This window comes from Budorcas taxicolor, chromosome X (assembly GCF_023091745.1).
Source record: "Budorcas taxicolor isolate Tak-1 chromosome X, Takin1.1, whole genome shotgun sequence".
In the NCBI taxonomy this organism is placed as follows: domain Eukaryota; kingdom Metazoa; phylum Chordata; class Mammalia; order Artiodactyla; family Bovidae; genus Budorcas; species Budorcas taxicolor.
The window spans coordinates 110,025,863-110,031,194 of NC_068935.1; the positions used below are offsets into that span (position 1 = coordinate 110,025,863).

The 5,332-nt window shown below is 37.7% G+C and overlaps 1 non-coding gene across 1 annotated transcript; it reads right to left on the bottom strand.

Annotated features, from left to right (window-relative positions):
- Positions 1-4,527: 4,527 nt before the first annotated feature.
- Positions 4,528-4,599, bottom strand: TRNAS-GGA (transfer RNA serine (anticodon GGA)). Its single transcript has one exon. It is a non-coding gene; the product is annotated as a tRNA-Ser (tRNA).
- Positions 4,600-5,332: the final 733 nt, after the last annotated feature.

The following is a 5,332-nucleotide window of genomic DNA, read 5'->3' on the forward strand; positions in this document are numbered from 1 at the left end:
AAAGCTATTATATTAAACATACTGTCATAATAAAAATCTTTCTAAATAAAATTTCTTTACAGCTTCATCTTCACAAATAATTCTGCTTCATTGGCCACATTCCGCCATCCTCTTTTTTCTGATATACTCTTTGTGCTCAGGAAACGTTACGACTTTGCTCTGTTGTGCTGAATCCAGTTATTCTTAAGTTTTTCTATGCAAACTACATTTCTTGTTAAAGTTTCTAACTAGTGTTTTGTTTTGTTTTGTTTTGTTTTGCTTCAATCTTATTGTATGTTATACTTTCAATCTCCCTGGTTTTATTTTTGAAAGTCTCAGCAAAATACTTATATAACCTCTGCTTCAGGCCTTTTCACAAATTATCAGGGTGCTAAAGGGCCCATTTTTCAAGTCTCCCTCTTGCTATCTCAGGAAAATTGCTTCAGTCCCCATTCAGTATTTTGTATAAGACACAAACTTTCCTGAAAATTTCTGGAATTCCAAAGAAGCTTCTATTTTCATGGTGACCTCTGTTTTCTAATTTAGGCTTCTCAGTTTCTGGTTTGTTTACTGTTACTAAGCTCAGGTTTGGCTGCTTGTCACTTGAAAAGTCAATACATGGGAGGCAAGTACTAGTTGGGAAAGGAAAAGATGCTTTAATCAGGAAGCTGGCTACCTGGAAAAAAGGCAGATTTGTGTCCCAAAAATAACTGAAGATTTTGTTCAGCCATGAAATATTTTAAAAGGGAAATGAAAGTGAAAGTGAAGTCGCTCAGTCGTGTCCGACTCGCTGGGACCCCATGGACTGTTGGCTACCAGGCTCCTCCATCCATGGGATTCTCCAGGCAAAATTACTGGAGTGGGTTGCCATTTCCTTCTCCAGGGGATCTTTCTGACCCAGGGATTGAACCCAGGTCTCCCCCATTGCAGGCAGACACTTTACTGTCTAAGCCACCAGGGAAGCCCAAAAGGGAAATAATCTCAGTTAATTATTAAGGTAGGAGGTCAGGTTCTTTGTCATTTTTCCATCAGGTGCAGACCTGCTGAATTCTGCTGATCTTCCTTTGGAAGCTATCTTGCCCACATGGTCCACCCACAAATTTGATAAGGGGGAAGTTGGCAGTAGAGAGTCAGTTGTTCTTTAAGTACCTAATTCTTCACTGTTACTCCTTTTAATCCAAGAAACGAATCAACAGGTTAGGTAAAGTATTGTGTACATTCAATAGAGCAGAAGTCAGGAACTGGGTTAAATGTTCTGTAGTGGTCTTTTTTTTTTTTTTTTTTTTTCGGTAATTTAGGTCTGAGGAAAACAGAGATGAGCAAACAGAAAAGGAGGGGCAATTGCTACTTATATTACTATCCTTAAATGCTTGACCACTCAGATTTTGTGAAGATTGGAGGCTGATTTGAGGATAGTGGTTAGATGAGGACTGACTGTAATGTTCAAAATAACTGAACATTACAAATCTGTTTTATTCACTTAATGTTGCTATAGCACTTCTGGGTAAATATCACTGGCTATCTATGATCCTTAGCCTTACAGTAGGTGCCCATATTTTTAGATTGTTACCCAACACTGGTGCCTTTTAAAGTAACTAACTTCTAATGGCAGCTGGAAATCTTCAGCTTCACTGTGGAGAGTGGATTTATCAAGTTCATCTTCAGGAATGACTAAGAGCAATAGAAGAACTTGCACTTCAAACAATATTGGGAACCCCATGGGGATTTTTAAACATATCGGGCAATTTGAAAAGAGAGTAGAAGAGAGGAGGGGACAGGAATTCTCTCAAATCTGAGATTTGTAGGCTCCAGTGTAATACTTATAGTGATGGGGGAAGTTGTTATTCACACACAAACTCTGACAAAACACATCAAACTGAACACTTAAAATTGGTGGAATTTGTTTTACGTAAATTATATGTCAATGAAAATAACTTTTTAAATGGCATGAAAATAAAAATTTACATTATCTCAAAGCCAAATATATTTGTCAGGTCCCTCCAGAGAAACAGATCCAGTAGGATAGAAGAAATTGGCTCCTGTGATAATCGAGGCTGTATGCAATCTTGCTATATGCAGGCTGGAGACCCAGGAAGACTGAAGATGTAGTTCAGCCTGAGTCTGAAGGCCGGATAAAAAGTAGTAAATCCCAGTCCAAAGGTTTGGAAAAATGAGATGTCCCAGCTCAGTGAGACAGGAAAACAGGGTAGAATTACTCTTTCCTCAGTTTTTTGTTCTATTTAAGCCCTCAAGGATTGGATGCCGCTCAGTCACATTGAAAAGGACAGTTTAATTTACTGAGCCCACTAATTCGTATGCTAATCCAAAAACACCCTCACAGATACAGAAATAAAGTATAATCTGAGCACTATGCGGCCAGCCAAGTTGACACGTAAAACCAATCACCACCAGTCCACCCTTTGACAGTTTAGCACCTAGATACATCTCCTTAAGCCCTAGTTTATCTCCAAATAAAGACAATAACAAGGTCATAATTCTGCCTAGACTGATACAACTATACTGCTTACAACTGAAAATTTATTCTTCCCCAGGAGACGAGGTAAAATCCTGAGTGATGCTTAATCTTCTCCTTGGTATCCCATAATTTAAAAGCTATTATGTAAAATTAGCAGTGCTTAAATACTATGATAAAAATATATCTTGTGCCACATGATAAGGGAGTAAGAAAAAAGCAGAAAGAAAACAAACACAGACATAAACATAAATGTATTTATTGCAAAATGTATAGGAAATGGTCATCGCAATTATAGCCCTGTCTGTAATTGATCACGCAGTCATAGCTGGTATTTTAACTAAATTTTTCCACTACTTATTCTGTATTCCTACTTATTCTGTATTCCCTTAACCCATGGCCATTCAAGTTGACACATAAAATTAACCATTATACTAAGATTGGAAAGGAAGGTGTCCAAATCCAACATGAATTATCCTATTGACTGAAAATAATGAATGGTAATTTCAAAGTCGTAAGAGAAATCATGAGGAGAAAAAAGAAATGAATCAATGAATTATTTTTGTCTGCAAATTACAGCCACAATAGCTTGTTTAATTGACAATTAATAAGTGTTTTGCTTTGTTGAAACTAATGTCTGTTTATTGTAGAAAGCTCTTAAAATTATAAACAAGTCTTAAAAATCACTCATAAGGTACATTTTCTGAGTTAATTCATATTCATATTTAATATTTAAAGAATTTCTAGTGGTGTTTCTTATGAATTAACTATACTATTTATATTCTCTAGTATTATATTATAGTCATGTTAAGTAATATACATGTTTTTAAATGAAATTTTTCTATCTGTATAATATAATATCCATTCTGTAGATAAAATATTTTGACCATTCCTTTATTTTGATCATTGTACCTTCATTTAAAAAAATTATTATAAGATATGCTGCAATTAATATCATAACATATACATTTTTCCTGTGTATCTGTTCATTCTTTAGGACTAAACTTTGAAATCTTGTACCATTAGCTATGAATTTTTCTTCAAGTACAGAATGTAGATTTCTAGAAAATTTTCCATTTTAAATTCTCTGCTGCACTGTATACAGCTGTCTAAACTATCACATTTTCAATTGTAATGACTATTAGACATTTTGTTTTTATGTTGTTACTCGGATATCTTAGAATGATCAAAATTGTTTTTCTTTCTTTTTTTTTTTTCATTTTCAGTGTTGAACTAGCACTGGGATGACCCAGAGGGATGGTACGGGGAGGGAGGAGGGATGGGAGTTCAGGATGGGGAACACGTGTATACCTGTGGTGGATACATGTTGATGTATGGCAAAACCAATACAATATTGTAAAGTAATTAACCTCCAATTAAAATAAATAAATTTATATTTTTTAAAAAAGAGTTTAAAACATATTTGTGTGTAATGATGAATATATCTGAATCTTCGAGCTTTAGTGGTCATTTTGTCTATCCTCCGATATAAGTATAGGCAGTCATCACTGGGTATTCTCAGGGAATTGGTTCCAGGACCCCCACAGACACCAAACTATGTGGATGCTTAAGTCCCTTATATAAAATGATGTGCATGCATGCTAGTCGCTTCAGTTGTGTCCAGCTCTTTGTGATGCTATGAACTATAGGCCGCCAAGCTCCTCTGTCCATGGAATTCTCCAGGCAAGAATAGTGGAGTGGGTTGCTGGTGCTCTCCTCCAGGGGATATTCCTGACCTAGAGATTGAATCCAGTCCCTTCTCCTTACACCTCCTGAATTGCTAGGCACGTTCTTTACCACTAGCACCACCTGGAACATTCCATAAAATGATATAGTCCTCCATATTCACGGTTGGTTCAGTCTGTGGCCGTGGGGCTCCCGAACATGAGGACTGACTGTACACAATTCAAATTTGAAAACTCCTGGTGATAGAGAGCTCATTAAGTAAGTAAAGTCGCTCAGTCATGTCTGACTCTTTGTGACCCCATGGACTGTAGCCTACCAGGCTCCTCCCTCCATGGGATTCTCCAGGCAAGAGTACTGGAGTGGGTTGCCATTTCCTTCTCCAGGGGATCTTCCCAACCCAGGGATTGAACCCGGGTCTCCTGCATTCCAGGCAGACACTTTAACCTCTGAGCCACCAGGGAAGCCCAGAGAGCTCATTACTTCCTATCATATAATAATGAAATGATGCAATTAGATCTGTAGCTATACCCAGTTAGGAAAACTCCCTTAGAAAAAAAGTGTGCTAAGAAAAAGTGGAAACATCCAGTTGAAGATCACTGTCAGTGATGTGGGCCATCCTGTCCTTCCATGTGCAGATTCAGAGTATGAAACAAATAGTCAAAATGATTAAATTAAGCATCTATAAAAAAATGGCATCAGGTTGAAAATAAGACCAAAAAAATGGTAACTTGAGTTTAAAAGAGACTGTTGAAATGGAAGTAAGATTTTTGGGGGCTCCAAAATCACTGCAGATGGTGACTGCAGCCATGAAGTAAAAAGACGCTTACTCCTTGGAAGAAAAGTTGTGACCAACCTAGATAGCATATTCAAAAGCAGAGACATTGCTTTGCCAACCAAGGTCCGTCTAGTCAAGGCTATGGTTTTTCCTGTGGTCATGTATGGATGTGAGAGTTGGACTGTGAAGAAAGCTGAGCGCCGAAAATTGATGCTTTTGAACTATGGTGTTGGAGAAGACTCTTGAGAATCCCTTGGACCCCAAGGAGATCCAACCAGTCCATTCTAGAGGAAATCAGTCCTGGGTGTTCATTGGAAGGACTGATGCTAAAGCTGAAACTCCAGTACTTTGGCCACCTCATGCGAAGAGTTGACTCACTGGAAAAAATTCTGATGCTGGGAGGGATTGGGGGCAGGAGG